The sequence below is a fragment of the Oryctolagus cuniculus genome, chromosome 11 (genome assembly GCF_964237555.1).
Source record: "Oryctolagus cuniculus chromosome 11, mOryCun1.1, whole genome shotgun sequence".
In the NCBI taxonomy this organism is placed as follows: Eukaryota; Metazoa; Chordata; class Mammalia; order Lagomorpha; family Leporidae; genus Oryctolagus; species Oryctolagus cuniculus.
Genome location: NC_091442.1, coordinates 93,710,089 through 93,729,493, shown reverse-complemented (window position 1 = coordinate 93,729,493; position 19,405 = coordinate 93,710,089). Strand labels below are relative to the sequence as shown.

General features: G+C 37.9%; 1 long non-coding RNA gene across 1 annotated transcript in view; it reads right to left on the bottom strand.

The window, feature by feature from the left end:
• LOC127491050 (uncharacterized) overlaps positions 1-19,405 on the bottom strand; it is a 352,787-nt gene that overhangs the window by 159,797 nt on the left and 173,585 nt on the right. The window lies entirely within an intron of this gene.

Below are 19,405 nucleotides of genomic sequence, written 5' to 3'. Positions count from 1 at the left end.
ATTCACACACTGGAGAAATGTCCCAAATGTGGTTCTGGACCGGAATCATATAGAATACACTTTGGCCATCTTATACAAAAATCTTTGCCAAAGGCCCCTCTAAAAATATACTTTATGTTTTAGCAGTGGTTTAGGTCTTCAAAAAAATTGAGAAAATAATATAGGATGTGATCATATATATCTTACATATTTGCCATATTTTTGACATCTTAAAGTATTATGGTATATTTTAGACAACTGATGAACCAACCAGGACACATTACTATTAACTGAAATCTGTAATTTACTTAGACTTAAATTTCCTTTCATGTCCTTTCTGTTCAAAGATGTAGCATGACATTTGATTGTTATGTCTCCTTTGGACCCTCTTGGCAGTGAATATTTCTCTCAGATTTTCTTTTATTTATTTATTTATTTATTTATTTATTTATTTATTAATGACTGAAAACCTTGAGCCTTGAAATAAAAGTGTTTTGCTGAATGGCTTTGCAATAGCTCTTGGGGATTTCTCTGATGGTGTTCCCATAGTGGAGTGTGGTAGTGGACTTGGGCGAAGAAGAGGGTAGAGGTAAGTTTCTATTTTCATCACACATCAGTATACATACTGCCAACATTGTCTGTGACTACTGTTGCTCTATTTGACCCCTTCACTGTGGTTGTGTTTTCAAGATTTCTTCAGTGTAAAGTTACTCCCTTTTTCCCCTCTCCATAACGTACTCTTTAGCAGGAAATGACCATGTTCAGCCCACATTTAAGGAATGAGAATTTATACCAGCCTTAAGGGAAGAATGTCTACATAAATTATTTGGAATTCTTGGGCACATGTGATTTGTCTATTCACCTCCATGTATTACTTTATTTAATTATTTATTTTTATTTGTATGAACTCATGAATAATTATTGTATGCTTTATAATCCAATACTACCTTTCTTATTCTCTGCTCAAAATATTCCAGTTTTTGCTATAGTAACTCTTTCCATTGACTCCCTATTAACTTTCTCCATTCTCTATGAGTGTGAATATGATTTTGTTTGTTTCTTTAGTACTTTATATTCTGGTACTACAGAATGCTCTTGGCTTTCCTTTCCTGTCCCAGTTTTATAATCAGCCATTTCATTTTTTCTTTTTTTTGTAGAATAGTATTAGACACAAGATATCTGAGTGTGGTGTACTTGTTGTTACTAGGATGTCATTTCTTTCAGGCACTCTTCACTAATAGAGCAAAGAAATATATAGGTTTATATTGATCTCTGGAAATATACACATTTGTAAGTGTTTTTTATGTGGCCATCTGTCTATGTTAAGCTAAACATGATTTTTTACTGATGTCTCCAACTCTAATGCATCAGAACATGGGTCATTTTAGCCTCCTATCCTGGCTTAAATGCAAATTCATGCAACAACATGAAGAAATCTTAGTCCCTTCACTCACCACCCTTAATTGTTCATTTGCAATAACTAAATATAGCAGTTTCTGAAATTTTGATCTGGGACCAAGCATTTTAAAAAGCAATTTAAAAAGCACTTGAGATGCTTCATCGCATCCTGGAGTGCCTGCTTCAAGTGCCAGCTCCTGTTTCCAATCCAGTTTCTTGCTGATGCACACTTTAGGGGTAACCTTGGTCCCTGCCACTCACTGCCCTAGTTTTGCTGGCCCCACTCTGGCTGCTGCAGGCCTTTGCCTTTCAAATAAAGTGAAAATAATTCCTTTTTAAAAAGGGAATTGCTAATCTGTATGCCTCCTAACATTTTCTTAGCAAACTTAGTTGCTTCTTGTACACATCAAAGTGATAAAGTGGGTCAACCACAATCAATAAGTAATTTCTGAAATTAATTATATTCATTTTTCTTCCTTAAGAGATTTTTTAAAGTCTGCATTTTTAATTAGGACCATCATTTTCCATTTCTGTATTTTAAATATTTAATACAAAATATTACAATTAAATATAGTTTATATTAACTTTAAGACTTATCAGTGATATTGAAGTAAAGAGCTGTAGCAATAATCACAGTGGTAATTTTTCACTGCATTTCATCACTGTGTTAATAAGTAATAGATTACATTTAATTAGGTGAGATTGTCTACCTCTGAAGGCTCTATTTATTACTAATAATAAATGTACTTCATTAGAAAATTAAGTGTTAGCAGTTAACTGTCTTACAGAACCAGGATCTTAGTCAAAAGTTAGAAATCAGCTAGCATTGACCTATATAAGCTAGCACAAGTGGAAGGAAGGGGTGGAGTGGTATAGATGAGAGCGGCTCAACAGGAACACGAAGGAAACAGGAAGGTGGCAGAAATACACTGCAAGGAGGAACTGCCAAGCTGCACTGATTTTTGTTTCTCTGTTCCCTTTTGTGAACCTTCTGTCTTTTGCTCTCTTAGCCTCTATGGTTCACATGTCTAATAGAAGGTGATCATTCCATGCTTGGGATTTACTGGTTCAACTGCAACAGAGATCTTAACATGGACACATTTTCTCTCCCTTCCCTTCCCTTCCCTTCCCTTCTCTTCCCTTCCCTTCCCTTCCTTCCCTTCCCTTCGCTTCCCTTCCGTCCCCTCCCCTCCCCTCCCCTCCCCCCTCCTCCCCTCCCCTCCCCTTCCCTCCCCTCTCCTCCCTTTCACTTCCATCCCTTTACTCTCTCCTTCCTTCCTTCCTTCCCAATTTATTTATCTATTCATCTATTTATTTATATAATTTATTAATTTATTTTAAAGGCAGAGAGAGAGAGAGGTCTTCCATCTTCTGGTTCACTCCCCAAATGGCAGCAACGCCTGGGGATGGATCTATTCGAAGCCAGGAGTCTGGAGCTTTTTTCAGATCTTCCACATGTAGGCAGAGGCCAAGGACTTGGGCCATGTTCTACTGCTTTCCCAGGCAGTAGCAGAGAGCTGGATCGGAAGGGGAGCAGCCAGGACTTGAACTGACACAAATATGGGATGTTGATATGGCAGGCTATGGCTTTACCCACTACGCCACAGTGCTGGCCCCATGGACACATTTTGAGACTCTTCTTATCATCTGATTTACTGGATGAAGACTATAAAGTAAAGTACAGGGGATGCATTGTGGTGCAAAGGGTCAAACTGCTGCGTGCAATGCTGGCATCCCATATGGGAGGGTTTCATGTCCCAGCTGTTGCACTACGATCTAGCTCCCTGCTAATGCTCCTGGGAAAGCAGTAGACACTTGACACTTGGGAAAGTAGTAGTTGACACTAAAAGATGATACTTGGGCTCCTGACACTATGTGGGAGACCTGGACTCACTGTGTGTGTGTGTCCATCTCTCTGTAACACTGCTTTCAAATAAATAAATAAATAAACCTTTTTTTTTTTTTTTAAAGAGTACACTGATCTAGATGACTGCCATGGCTGATCATTGTATAGGAGTTGTCGATAAAGAAACAGTGGTTGTGACCTGCAATTTCTCCAAAAGTGTGTTGCAAAGCCTAATCCAACACTGAATATCAGTAAAGTAGTAATTTTACCTCAGTCAAAACGACTGACAGACTTTCATTTTCTGAAGGTTAGGAGATATGAACCCATTCTCTGCTACATAATTTTTGTCAAATACCTTTATTTAGTGTCCGAAAAACAACATTTATTAATTTACTCCTTCATTTTTTCTTCTAAATGCCTTTCTAGACTAATTTTAGGCTCACAGTAACACTGAACAGAAATTACAGAGACTTCTTATATCATATATTTGCTGCTTGGATAAATGAATAGCCACCCCCACTACCAACATCCCACACTAGAGTGTGCTTTTGTTACAACTGATGAACCTACAGGAACATGTCTTTTTCACCCAAAATACACAGTTTACGTTAGTGTTCACTCTTTGTGTTGTACCTTCTTGTATGGATGTTGACAAATGCCTAGTGATACATAGGTATCATTATAATGTCACCAGGAATAGATCGACTGTTGCAAAAAAATAAAATCTTCCATGTTTTGCCTCTTCAGTCCTCCTTTTCACTAACCCCTGGAAACCACTAATCTCTACTCTTTGCTCATTTTGCCTTTTCCATAATGTCATATAGCTGGAAGCATACTGTAATACCCTTTAAAAATGACTTCTCTCACTTGGAATTATACATTTAAGTCTCCTCCATGTCTGGTGGCTTATTTATATTTAGCACTGAATAATATTCTCATTCATTCACTCTTGATAGGTCTTATTCAGAATCACTCCCTCCAAATTAACTAAATTACCTTTGTCACACATGCATCTAGGAGTGAGAACTGTTCCTTTCCAAGTTCCCATAGACTAATAAATTACCCAATAATTTGGTGTGATTCATCATTTTATGCCACACTCTCAAAGATAAACATCTCAGCTTTCCCCATTTTTCTCAACTCAAACTTTCTATCTCTCCAGCATTTACTAATCATGAAATTGTCATTATTATAATGCCTCAGAGATCTGGAAAGCCCAGGTGTACTCAGTGAACACTTAAAAAAGAAAAAAAAAATAAAGGTCAACACAGGCACAGCACAGCACCTAGTGCAAATACATCTTTAAAACTACTTTTATCACTTAAGAAGAGGTTTTGTAATTGAATCCCTCAAATGAGAGAAGAATCAGTCTGAGTGGTTTACAAGTTAAAGAGTACACTTCAGGAGTTAATGAAATGTGAGAAACACATATAATTTTCTACTAGATGATACAAAACAACTCTGGATTGTCCCATCAAAAGATAATGGAATGTATCTTCCTATCTTCCACTTACGAAAAAAATAGAGTACTGCATAAATTACATAATGTGCCTTTATATGCATAAAGAAGAGGTCTCACTTTTCACCACCTTTCCTTTCTTTAGTTTCTAGAATTTACAGAGTCTTCAATTGAAGTGCGAAGACACACTTACTGCAGAGCTGTGTTATTATAAGCACAATTGCCTGGCTTCCTGATGTCAAACCCAGTGCACAGTGATACATTCACGAAGAGCACTTTGTTTTTGAAAAGTTCCCTTAGTAAATATTCCCAGGTTGCTATCATTCATTTTGGACATTGGATTCCATCAAGACTTGTCCAGTTATATATTAAGTTAATTATTAATTTCATAATTCATTCTCAAGGACAAGGAAAGGATGATGCTTCCTTGAAATGAACATTAAACTAATATACAGACATATGGTCATCTTGAACAACTTAATACCAACAGAAAATGCCTGCAAAGAAGAAGAAAGAGAGAGGACAGAGACAGAGGGAAGACAATTTCTTTTCTGGAATAATGAGAGTTAAAAATCTGTATAGTGTGTATAGCTGCACATGGAGTAGATTACATCCATTGTTAAATCTGGATACAGTGAATCATATGGATGGATGATTTTGCTGGCAGCAAATACAGAGAAGGCCGTAAGGCAGCAAGTGTATGCTAAATATCAGGTCCTAGGGCTATATTATAATAATTAAATTTAGGCAATAGTCTTAAGGGGGCTACAGTAAAACAAAAACCAATTGTCAACTTCTGTAATTAATATTCACTAAATATATTTTATAAAATATATATTTTTCTGTGAAAGCCCAAACAAGCACACTAAGAAAAAGAAATAAAGATATTGTGTTTCTTACTGTATTTATAGAGTTCCTGAGAATTACAGAAACTGAAGGTGGTGAAAAGTGGGGAAATCTCTATTTTAGGCATATATGAATATATTATGTAACTCCTGCAGCATTCAAAATTTTAATTTGCATATAGTGTTACTTGCCAGAAGCAGATATTTTATGCATAACCACAGATGGAAGCTGTTAGCTGGGATTTTGTCTTTAGTTTATCATCATTAGACATTAATCAGAATGGATCAGTACCTGCCTGCAGGCTTTCACAAGAAGGAGAAAAAGGCAAAGTTCATCAGTTTGAAGATCAGAGTTCAACTAAGAAGAAGAGTATCACAAAGTATGTGAAAAAATTGGCATAGACTGGCCAAAATAAATTGGCTACACTTGATCAATTTTAGTTTTGTTTTTTTTTTTTAAAGTCAGGTGCTCTAAGATGTATAAGTCAAGAGTGTGGAAGAGGAAGAGTTTACGATTCTCTTGAAAAAGATTCAAAAAGTTTGAAAGCTTAAAGAAAGAATAAGAAAAGAAGGAGCACGGAGGGTGGGAGTGTAGGTGGGAGGGAGGGTAGTGTGGGAAGTATCACTATGCTCCTAAATCTGTATATATGAAATACATGAAGTTGGTTCACCTTATATAAATTTAAAAAAGACATTTACTTTGGTGCAAAAATTTTAAATTCATGCATAATTTTCTCAGAACACATTTTATATGAACTTCATGAAGATCCCTCACATACATGATTTCCATTTTTCTTGCACCGAAATAAACTTACGTTTCAATTCAGTTTTCCACAAACGTTTCTCATAGGAGTTATGGAAAACTACCCCTGGAAACATAGCAAAATGAAGTCAAGAGAAAGAAAATTGACCACACTATTTCAAAAATATTCTTCTTAAACGTCAGTAAATTTTGAACTGTTTCTATTAATGATCCTCACAAATATTCTTTATCAAGTTTCTTTCAATATATGTGTAACATATATTGATATACACGTTATATTTATTATAATGTAATTATTATAACATTCAATTTATTCACGTATTGGAGGCCTAATTTTTTTCTTTTAAAGACTTATCTGTCAGTCTTTATCTTCAGACTGTTTAGTTTCTGCTGTATATTAATTTACATTTAAATAATACCAATATAAAGAGAGACAGATTTGAGAACAAAACATTTTAAAAAAAGACAATCTGGCAGCAGCAAGTGGTAAGGAGGAAATGTTGCTATCATTTGGTTTCTAAGTTTTTAGTACTGCTTCAAGGAACTTGCTTTCGGAGGTTTGGATGCAGACCTCAAATCTCATCACTTTTGTCATTCCAAGGATCAGTTACTTCAGCGTGAACCACGTAGATACTAAATTGGATACTTATTTCACAAGGTTCTTAAGAGAATAAGTTAATATGGTAAACTAGGAAGCACCATGCAGATTGTACATTAATAGTGATTTCCAGAGATTGCGTGAGGGTAGAGGGAGTGGTAGAAGAGGAGAATCTATCCGGATTCAGGAGAACTGCTGCAGATTAACTGACAGAGGAAGAAGAGACTGGAAGAAGAGAACGCTCACAGGTCATTTCCCATCAAACTGCCCCCTTTTCTCAACTATTTTCTGTCCTTTTTTTTTTTTTTTCTAGTAGGGATTGGAAACCTCAGGATTGGTGTATCAACCTTCCTTTATTCTTCTTTGATGATAGGTGTCGATGAAGATAGATCTAAAAAAGTGAAAGCAATGAGGTGTGACTGGCATTTCCTAAATGGAAATCCCTAGAGGAAAAAAAAAAATGGAAAGCTTTGACAATTTTAGACACTTCTTGAATATCAACTCTGATAAATCAATATATCCCTTTGCAATATTAATTTTAACCTATAATACTATAATAACATAATTTATGCTAACTTATAATGATCATCTCATAGTTTCTCAAATTTAAGCTTTCAAACATTAGTCTTATTAAATGAATAGCAAATGTCAAATGTATTCTTAATCTTGTTAGTCAATATGTGAGAGTGACCAATGGAGACTGAGTCTCTCACTGAAGAATTTGCAATTTAGTTTAGAAAACAAGATATGAATAAAAGCAACAGCAAGGCGAATGTCATACAAATCTATACACATTATTTTCTAACCACCATAATAGTGGTTATGGAATGTCATAGATAATCAAGAAGAAAAGAAAAAAAGAAATACACTCTGTAGTCCCATGCAGCATTTAAACTAGGAAAGGAACTTAGAAATCACCTGTAAAGCCCGGATTTGTATGCAAGAAAGTTTCAAGTTTGTTATTTGGCTTAAATTAGAAGTGATATAAAAACTACAATCCTCATTTTCAACATCCTAGGCACCTTCTATTTAGCAATGGAGGATGGACAAGCTTTGGATGACAGCACTGAACATGTTGGACAAGCAGTTGAGTATACAATGAACAATGTTACATGATTTCATAGATAGATCTATTATGCAAATAGCTTTACTAATTTATAGAACTCATCATATTAACAAAGAACTTTAACATTGCAGTGCTACCAAATACATAATTTGTTAAATTTAAAATCACAATAATTTGACTAGTGCAAGGGAATCTATTTTGTTTTACTTTTGTCCTTTATAACCCTAAAAGAGAATATGATAGAATTATCAGTCCTCTTAGAATTGTTTTTGGCTAGAAAAGAGTGAATTTAATGTTTGGAGATTGCATCTCCATTCCTCCATCTACCACAAATTTTACACTTTTATATTCTTCTTTAAAATTGAATAGTAGATAATGTCAGATAATCTTTCTGAGTTATCATTCAGACTATTTGAATGAAAATCCATTGGCTAATGGAGAAGCATAATTTGTGAGCTAATATTTGAAGGAAGAGCAATGCAACAAACAGTGTTAATGCTGATTTAATATTCTTGAGACTAGTTTTTCCTTGATTTATGATCATTTCAAATTCATTTTCCTGATTTTGATGCTATTTTCACTGATTTTATTTTCACTCATAAAAATATTTATTTAGCATATGCTCTGGGTCAAACACTGTGAAGTGATGAAAATACTTAAATAAAAGGCAATCACTATGAAATTCTGACATTTGGAACAAAATGGATGAAAGAGGAGAATGTTAAGCTAAGTGAAAAAAGCCAGACCCATAAACAAATATCATGTGCTGTCTCTTATTTGTGGAAGATAATATAGAAGAGTGCAAGATTTCTGTGGATGTGCTGGCATCGTGGCTCACTAGGCTAATCCTCCGCCTGTAGCGCCGGCACACCGGGTTCTAGTGCTGGTCAGGGCACCGGATTCTGTCCCAGTTGCTCCTCTTCCAGTCCAGCTCTCTGCTGTGGCCCGGGAGTGCAGTGTAGGATGGCCCAAGTACTTGGGCCCTGCACCCGCATGGGAGACCAGGAGAAGCACCTGGCTCCTGGCTTCGGATTGGCGCGGTGCACCAGTCGCAGCGCACCAGCAGCAGAGGCCATTGGGGGTGAACCAATGGAAAAGGAAGACCTTTCTCTCTGTCTCTCTCTCTCACTGTCCACTCTGCCTGTCAAAAAAAAAAAAAAAAATCTGTGGATGTTATATCATTTGGTATATGGTTTTAATTATTGCTTCACGGATTCATACAATATAGCTGACAATATGCCCTTGTTTCCTCATGTTATGATGATTGTAATGAATCCTTCACTTTAACGTATTAATCTATTGTTTTTAAGAAGATAGTATACATATACATACATAACTATGTATACATATGAAGGGAACATGGCAAAATGTTAAAAACTTAATTTTTAAACTATGAAAACAAACAATAAAAATGATCATAATCAATGTGTAAAACAATGTCATCTTTTAGAATCTAGTATCCCCAAATCACATTTTATTTAATTCTTACAAAAATCAATAAATTATCTTTTGTTTTACTGAAAAGGAATTCAAATATTGCCCAATATACAGTAAACTACAAGAAATTAAGCAGATGATTAAGCAGATATAACATCTTTTTTAAAGCAAATAAAATTATTCTATATTTAAAAGAAAAACAACTTTGAAAAATAATTTACCTTTGAATTTAATCTTATCATATTTCCATTGAAATGTATTTCCTGAACATAAAGTGTGTTGTATTTCCCCTCCCAATTGGTTCTAGGAGACTACAGTGAGGGGAAGTGATTAAGCTTTTACAATTCATTGGAATAAAGGTAAACTGTTCATTTATGCATTAAAAAATAGAGTGGTGACTAAAAGTTTAATTAGCTTGAAAGCTACTTAGAGTTTAGTCCTGTGTTCTGTCTGGAAAACTCTCAGTCGTCCCTTAAGACCTATTTCAAATGTTCCTCTTATTTAATTATCAATGCATTTTATTATGAGTCATATGTTCTATTAGATACTGAAAAAAAACACGATGAAAAGATGAGGTCCTTGACCTCAAGATGCTACAGATCTGTTAAAGACACAGACATCACACAAATAATTAAGATAGACTGCAAAAATGGTAGAAGGCCTATGTATCAGCTAAGATTTAAAAAAAAAAAAAAGCCATTTTCAATTATCCAAGTACTAGGGGTAGTGTAAGAAAATACAGAGATACTTTGAAAAATTCATGGAAATAGGATTAAAATGTAAGCTTATTTTGATCCAAAATTTTGTGAAATTTATGCACATGATAGTCTTCAAAAATTCATGGAAAATGTGTACTTTAGAAAAACTAGGTATAGTTTTAAAAAATGTTTACACCAAAATAAACCTGTTTTCATACATTTTCCACAAATCTTTTTGTACCCTCTCAGAAGCTTAAACAACTGTTGGGAGATGTAGCAGACATGGAGAAGCATCCCCCTATGCCCTCTCAAAGAATTTCTGCAGGTGCTTTGGTCTGCAGATGGCTGCCACCTGTTAGCTCTTCTTCTTCTTCTTCTTCTTTTTTTTTTTTTTTTTTTTTTTGACAGGCAGAGTGGACAGTGAGAGAGAGAGAGAGACAGAGAGAGAGAGAAAGGTCTTCCTTTTGCCGTTGGTTCACCCTCCAATGGCCATCACTGCCTGCGCGCTGCGACCGGCGCACCACGCTGATCCAATGGCAGGAGCCAGGTGCTTCTCCTGGTCTCCCATGGGGTGCAGGGCCCAAGCACTTGAGCCATCCTCCACTGCACTCCCTGGCCACAGCAGAGAGCTGGCCTGGAAGAGGGGCAACTGGGACAGAATCCGGTGCCCCGACCAGGACTAGAACCCGGTGTGCTGGCACTACAAGGCGGAGGATTAGCCTAGTGAGCCGCGGCGCCGGCCCTGTTAGCTCTTTAAATGTTGCATCAACTTCCAGAGTTTCCCCTTGACCATGGTTACCATTTCTGCAGCAGCCTACATCTGGTGACTGGGCTGACACAAGGTATAAAGTTAAGCCATTTTAACCCAACGGAGAACAATGTAAGCTGTTTCTACAGGAACAACTTTGTCTTTATCATGCTTCTTGGATCTTCACTCCACAGTAGACCCTGAAAGACATCTTAACCTTTAAATATGGCCTCAACATCTGGTTCTGGAAAACACCAACCTATTCAGAAGTTGATGGAGGATGTGAAGTAAGGATAGTTGTGATACATATCAGAGGATAACACCTGCATGTGCTTTTCCATTTTTTTTTCTAACCTATGGAAGCTCTTCTAACCAAAGTAATTCATGTCTTCCTTGTTGCTGAAACTATGAGCATCTGTACGACCCTTTTAAAACCTGTAGGAATTGACACTGCTGACCACTGCCTTTTCTCAGATCTGTATCTGTCCTTGTTCAGGTAATGATTAAGTGCATGCATTATAAACTCAGACTCGCATCTCTTTTACATCTTGATTGGCTGTTAGAATTTTTGCACGCAGACTCTCTGTGCCTGTTTTCAGTGTGTAATATGTTAGCAATCATTGGCATCTACACCACAAGACCATTGTGATGATTAAATGTGTGTATGTCTATAAAATATTTACGATAGTGTCTGTCACATAAGAATCAGTACATGTATGTCTTTTTTTAATTGTCATTCCATTTTATTTTTTCTCCTTCTGCCTTTCTGACAATTTTTAAACCCATTCATTTTAGCTTTCTTTGAGCACCAATTGCTTTCTTAAATTTCGATAATGGTTTCCTTGACTTCCTTATCTTTTTCTAAAGTCATGTGACAAATGTTATTTAAAATGAATATTTTCTTAAGTATTGAGTCCATATTTCCAACTCCATACTGGATATATAGATTTTAATGTCTTATAAGAAACAAAATCCAACATATTGTAATACGGATTAAAATTTCTCTACAGCATTCCCACATAAAAGACCACAAAAACCTAGTGACTGATACTACCAAAGTTATGTGTGTTCAGTTGTCTAAGTCAAATGTTTGATACTCATTCTTCAATTTTCCCTTAACCATATTTGTCATGTGCCTGGAGCATTCAGAGTTACATGGAGAGTCTTCAAAAAGTTTATAGAAAATGTATTATGAAAACATAGACATGGATTCAAAGTATTTTTGCAACTAACTAAACTTATCTTTTCATGCATTTTCTGTGGACCTTTTGAGTTATCTTCGCATATATAAACATTATCAGCCATTGGATTTTCAACTCTTCTTTATACTCATTAATATTTCATTTCAGTAGGTAGTTTGTGTTTATTTTATTTTATTTTTTATTTATTTGACAGGTAGAGTTATAGACAGTGAGAGAGACAGAGAGAAAGGTCTTCCTTCCGTTGGTTCACCCCAAAATGGCTGTGCCAATCCAAAGCCAGGAGCCAGGTGCTTCCTCCTGGTTTCCCATGCGGGTACAGGGGCCCAAGCACTTGGGCCATCCTCCACTGCCCTCCCCGGCCACAGCAGAGAGCTGGACTGGAAGAGGGGCAACCGGATTAGAACCTTGCACCCGTATGGGATGCCAGTGCTGCAGGCAGAGGATTAACCAAGTGAGCCATGATGCCAGCCCCCAGGTAGTTTGGTTTTGTTTTAGTACCATTATGAACACCAGCTCCTATCTGGTCATCATATAGCACAGTCACTTTCTCCCATTTTTTTCCCTTACTCTAGTCTATGTGGCTTTTCTTAACTGATTTATTTCATGTCATTCTTTTGTGTAATTCTACTTATTCACCCACGTCTTTGAGGAGGAATTCTGAAATACTCTATGCTACATACAATGCTCTATGTAAGTTATCCTGTTTTACTCCCTACCCATAATTTCTAGTTAATTTCCCAATTTTATGCAGTAATTAATTTGAAGAATTTATAGTTTTCTAAGAGCCATTTACTCCTTTACAAATGGTCTTCCATTTGATTGAAATACCACTTCCACTACCAGTTTCAAATTGTTGCTTTTCAAACAACCACAAAATGTGACCCTCATTTGGTTAGGAGTTAGATGACTTAGGCTGGGCTTTGCTCCATGTGACTCCCATTCTCTGTTTGGGACCTACATACTATACTGAGCATATTCTTTATCAGGTGGTGGCAGAGGTACAAGAAGGAATGTGGAAGTATTCAAGATCTCTTAAGTCACAGTCACAAAATAGGACCACCGTCACTCCCATCCCAGAACTGTCCACACCAAGTGACATGTATTTATTCAGAGTCAAAAGGAGGGAAAACATACTTTCTCTTGTTTGCATAAGAAACGGAAAAGTTACATGACAGCAACTCTGAGTACAGGGAGGAAAACATTTGGCCAATAATGCAATATATAGTACCTCATTTCTTGCTTTGCCTCTGGCTCTATAAATTTAATTTCAGGCCTCATGTCTTCCTGGTATCTTTACCCAGCCCTTTGTCAGGTATTTGCATTCCTGTGCACTTAATTGGCTGCTGATGCACACCTGCCTTTATCATGATATGCAACTTTGTACAGTCGTGTACTTATTTTTTTTTTTTTTTTGATATGCAGAGTTAGACAGTGAGAGAGAGTGACAGAAAGAAAGGTCTTCCTTTTCTGTTGGTTCACCCCTCAAGTGGCCGCTACGGCCGGTGTATGCGGCCGGCACGCTGCGCCGATCTGAAGCCAGGAGCCAGGTGCTTCTCCTGGTCTCCCATGCTGGTACAGGGCCCAAGGACCTGGGCCATCCTCCACTGCACTCCCAGACCACAGCAGAGAGCTGGACTGGAAGAGGGGCAACCGGGACAGAATCTGGCACCCCAACCGGGACTAGAACCTGGTGTGCCAGTGCCGCAGGCGGAGGATTAGCCTAGTGAGCCATGGTGCTGACAGTCATGTACTGTTTAAGGCAAAGGATATTTTCTTAGAAATGTGTCAGGCAATTGTGTCATGAACATACATCTTAGAATGTACTTACACAAACCTAGATGCCTACTACACACCTAGGCTGTATGGTATAGCCTACCGCCCATTAGTTGGAAACATTTATAGCAAATTAATGTACTGGATACTGTAGACAACTGTCCACAAAATTTTAAAGTTTGTGTCTCTAAACAACTGAAAACATTAAAAAGTATAGTAAATAGGCCAGCACCACAGCTCACTAGGCTAATCCTCCACCTGCGGTGCTGGCAGGGTTCTAGTCCCGGTCAGGGAAACGGATTCTGTCTCAGTTGCTCCTCTTCCAGTCCAGTTCTCTGCTGTGGCCCGGGAAGGCAGTGGAGGATGGCCCAGGTCCTTGGGCCCTGCAACCACATGGGAGACCAGAAGAAGCACCTGGCTCCTGGCTTCGGATCAGTGCGGTGCGCCGGCCACAGCGCGCCGGCCACAGCGCGCCAGCCGCAGCGGCCATTGGGGGGTGAACCAACGGCAAAGGAAGACCTTTCTCTCTGTCTCTCTCTCTCACTGTCCACTCTGCCTGTCAAAAAAAAGTATAGTAAAAATATGGTATAGAAGATTTTAAAAATGGTATGCCTATGTAGGGCACTTACCATAAAGGGAGTTTATACAGATATGTGTTGCTCCGCATGAGTCAGTGAGTGAATGTGAAAATCTAAGACATTACTGTACTTTACTGTAGCCTTTATGCACACTGTACAATGAGGCCATGCTAAGTTTACAGAAAAATACTTTCTTCTTACAATAATAAATTAATCATCTCTTATTGTACCATTTTAGGTTTTTTTTTTTACTTTTTGATTATTTTGTAATAACACTTAGCTTAAAATACAAACATACTACATTATCTGTTTAGAAATATTGTTCTATAAGATTTTTTACACCTTTAAAAATTATTGTTTTTGTTCTACTGCTTTGTGGTAATTTAAAATATATTTATTTATTTAAAAGGCAGAATTAGAGAGAGAGAGGGAGAGATCTTCCATCTGCTGGCCCATCCCCCAAATGACCACAATAGCCAGAGCTGGATCAGGCCTAATCCTGGAGCCTGGAATTCTATCCAGGTCACCCTCATAGGTGGCATGGGCCCAAGCACCTGGGCTACCTTCCACCACTTTCCCAGGTAGAGAAGCAGGGACTGGAACCTGTACTCATATGGGATGCAGGGATTACAGGTGGCAATCCTGTTTTACTTTGCAAGCATTTTGTTTAAAACTAAAGTATAAACTACACATTAGACTGAACAGGATCAGGATCATAGATATTGCTGTGTCTCATCTCTATGTCTCTTACTAAGGTCTTCAAAGGCAACATCATACATGGATCTTCATCTCCTATGATAACACCTTCTCCTGGAAACTCCTAAAGGACTTGCCTAAAGCTCTTCTTGAGAAGGTGTCACTTTTCAGAACTATGTCCACAGTTTGCTTGCTTTTTTTCTTTTTTTTTTTTTTTTTTTGACAGGCAGAGTGGACAGTGAGAGAGAGAGAGACAGGGAGAAAGGTCTTCCTTTACCGTTGGTTCACCCTCCAATGGCCGCTGCGGCTGGAACGCTGCGGCCGGCGCACTGCGCCGATCCGAAGGCAGGAGCCAGGTGCTTCTCCTGGTCTCCCATGGGGTGCAGGGCCCAAGCACTTGGGCCATCCTCCACTACCTTCCCGGGCCACAGCAGAGAGCTGGACTGGAAGAGGGGCAACCGGGACAGAATCCGGCGCCCCGACCAGGAGTAGAACCCGGTGTGCTGGCGCCGCAAGGCAGAGGATTAGCCTATTGAGCCGTGGCACCAGCCACAGTTTGCTTTCTTCACCAAAGATCTGTTAATAAGCAGATGATGAATCGTAAATGCTCCCTTCTACCAATGGAAACTTTCTGTTTGGGAGGCTCATGCTTTCAGATTTTTGAATGACTTGTTGAAGTCTGTAAAAGCTTCTGCTAAACCCTCCATTGTGAATTTTCTGGGGATTTCTTCTTCTGCAGTTTCCTTTTCCCTCCCTCTTCCTCAGGTATGAGATTCTGTTCCCATTTTAACAAATCCTCATTAGATGATTCCTCAGGAACCACCCGTAGGAACTCCTCAATGTCATATTCATCCACATGCTTCATCTATCAAAACCACAGTCTTGTTGCTTTTGGAAACTCCTCGTCCTTGGAAAGTGCTTTGAAGTCAAGGATGAGCCATGTCTTCTTGTAGATGCCATTCACATACTCTGGGTGACATTACCCAAAACCCAAGCAAGGTTCTTCTTGCATTCATAGATGCTCCAGTCCTTCCAGAATTGCATCACTGTCCCTTCAATCTCCTCCTCAGTGGCAGCAATAGCCTGGGTACAGTCTTCCTTAGATAGCAGGACTTAAAAACTGCTGTAGCTCCTTGTTCTATTGGTGGATCAAAGAGGTAGTGTTTGAGGGAGAAACATCATTGTGATATTGGGATGAAGATCGCCAACAAAAGGAAGATGAATGAGAACATAACAACAAAAGCAAAATCTTAAAAGGTATGTTGCCTTCCAATCAGTACTTCTCTATTTCACTGGCAAAGTCATTCAAAAGGGCATCTTAGAAGATGAGTTCGGTCATCCATGATTTCTAATTGCTTCTGTAGTAAATGGAAGAGTGTGCATATTAACATGCATGGAGGCCCTGAGAGTCTCACTGTGCCAGATCACAGAGGTCTCAATTTACAAACTTCAGCGTTGCTCCCAAGCAATGTTGTTATCCTGTCCTTAAAAGTCTTGGGACCTGGCACTGATTGGCCTCCTTGTGGACGAATGTGCTTTCAGGCATTAGTTTCCAGAACAGCGAGGTTTCATCCTTTGCTCTGGCAAATAATTTTTCTCCACTTTCAGCTTATCTAGAGTTTCTAAAAATTCCTCAGCTCCTCAGCTGTCTTCACATCAGTGCTGGCAGACTCAACACTCACTCTCTCACATTATGTAATCAGTATCAGATGATTCTTGAATCATTTAAACTACCCAGAACTGGCAGTAAATTCAACATCTCAGTCAGGTTCAACCTTTTAACACAGCTAACCTTTTGTTATGGCTGTGATCATCATGGTGCTGAGAGGAATATGCTTCTGTGTCTAGTAATCAATCCAGGCCAAAGTTTCTCCATATCTGGTAGAGGCTATTCTTGATTTTGTTAATCTTGTTGCCTTCACTAAAGCAGATCTTTTAACAGCTTCCATTATTTTGCTCTTGTTCTTCAAGCCCATAGCATGATGGAATTTGATGTGCCTGACAGGTAACAACTACTGATTTTCCATGTTTGTAGTCCTTCACTATGCTGAATTTTGTTTGTTGTCAGTCACTGAGCTTAGCCTCTTAGCAGCAGATTCTGTACTTTAGAGGCCACGATGAATAAAACAACATAAGATTAAATCAAGGATAAGAAGAAATGATGCAATCAAGAGACGTAGAAATAGTGGACATATGAGTCTGTTGCTGGCATAGCATGGGGTACCATTTTACAGTAAACTGTCTTAATAAGTAAATAAGTAGGAGTATATATAAACTATGATAAAAAGTGTATAGTCAACACCCTAACAGATATTTTCACTGTCAAGTTTTAAGTAGTGATTAAATTGCATTTGCTATAATCTTGTATGACTGCCAACACAGTAGATATTTTTGTAGCAGCATCAACACAAACATGTATTGATGAGCTACACTACAAAGTTATGAGCTTGGTGACATCACTAGGACACAGGAATTTTTCATCTTCATTGTCATCTTATGGGATCACCATGTATATGTGGTTTGTCATGACTGAAACGTTATGTGGCACATGACTGTAACTGCAGTTGCCATAACTTAGTTTTTCTGTTTCTAATATATTGAAGGCTCCGGTGTTTTGGTTTGATTTCCAATCAGTGTCCTGGAATACATGACATATACTCAATAGTGGTTCAGGTATTGCTGAATAAGTGGCTGTGTAAATACTCATGTGATTGGATGAAAGTGTAGATGAGTGAATAGTGCACAGAAGAGTGGATAGGTCTGAAACCTGATCAGTGACACAGGCAAAGGAGGGAGTTAATGTAAATCATGATTGGCAGACAGGATTGTGAAGCCTTAGTAACTGATTTGCTTAGGGATAAAGGGAGTAGGGATAAGAAGTATATTCAGAATATCTCTCAGGTTTATGGCTAGAGAAACTGAGAGAATTATGGGACATTCATCTTAATGAGGGAAACAGGAGGTAAACAAATACGATGAAAGAAAAATCAAATATTTAAATATGATACATATTCCTTCATCTCAAAAATACATAGATTTCATAATTAAACTGGAGTGTTAGGGGCGTCTATTTGGAGAAGCAGCTCAACATTACTATAGTGTGATTCACAGGGGTGTTCATTTCAGAAAGGACTCACCTACTGTGAAAGAGAAAATATATTTTGACCTAGATTCCTATGCTTAAGATATGAAACCTCAAGACTAGTGTCTGTCCTTCTAATACACAAGGGACATTGATCAACTATGAACACCATGTCAACCTATTTCCAAGCCCACAAAACTTGTATCACTAAGCTGTCTTGAGTTAAAATATGACCATGTACTGGCAAATATAGTCTTAAAATAATAAATGAATAAATATTCCACATCACTCTATTTCAGGATTTCTCAAACTCAACTGGCATTTATTTTGAACTAGATGATTCTTCGTCAGGGCAAGGGAGGCAATAGGGATGTAGAGGAACATCTTGATCCCCATCTAGTAGAGAGTAGTATCCTCAAGTGTCACACCAAAAACGTCTCCAGGCACTTGCAGATAGTCCCTGTGGACAGGGGATGGTGATGTAAAATCACTCCCAACTGAGAATCACCATCTGAATCTGAACTTAAGAGATGGATGGTGGTTATAGGCAATTTTAGCTGATAATGTGTTATTAAGATACAGACAGGACATTTTCAATGTAGAATTCACACTAATTAATTGACTGAAGGAATGTTGAAGACAGTGATCTATACTTCCGAAGCAGCAGACAGTGTGTCCTTTTCTCTCCCTCCTTTTTTCACTCCCTAACATGAATTAAGTAGTATCCATAGATTCCAAGTATTCAAGTTACTCTTTGAAGCCAGAATATTTTTCTCTGAGCCCTCATAAGACTCCCCTCCCCCCAACAGGTTTAGAAACTGTCAGTCCTCCAACTTTCCAAGCCTGAACTTTATCCTCTATTATCATCTTCCAAAAAGTCATCTCTTATCTTACCTGCTCTGTGTAAGGCAGTTTGTGCACAGTTGCTAGTTATTATCATTAGTTCTGACTGGTTTGAATGATTGATGATATTTCTAATGTAGTCACTGGGATTCTTTCATGGCCTTAATGGTTACAGAAATCACGGATCTCCTTAAAATGGAAAGGGGAAGGAGGATTGTATAATTAAATATCTGAAAAGCTTTAACTGAATGCATTTTTCAAGATAAGAGTATTTTGGAAATTCATAAGCATAGCAAGAAGACATGTATACCTAAAGCATAAGTGTGTCGTGACAATATCTGGTATTCAGATAACATTTTTACAATAAAATATTTTGTGGATTGGAGATAAATAG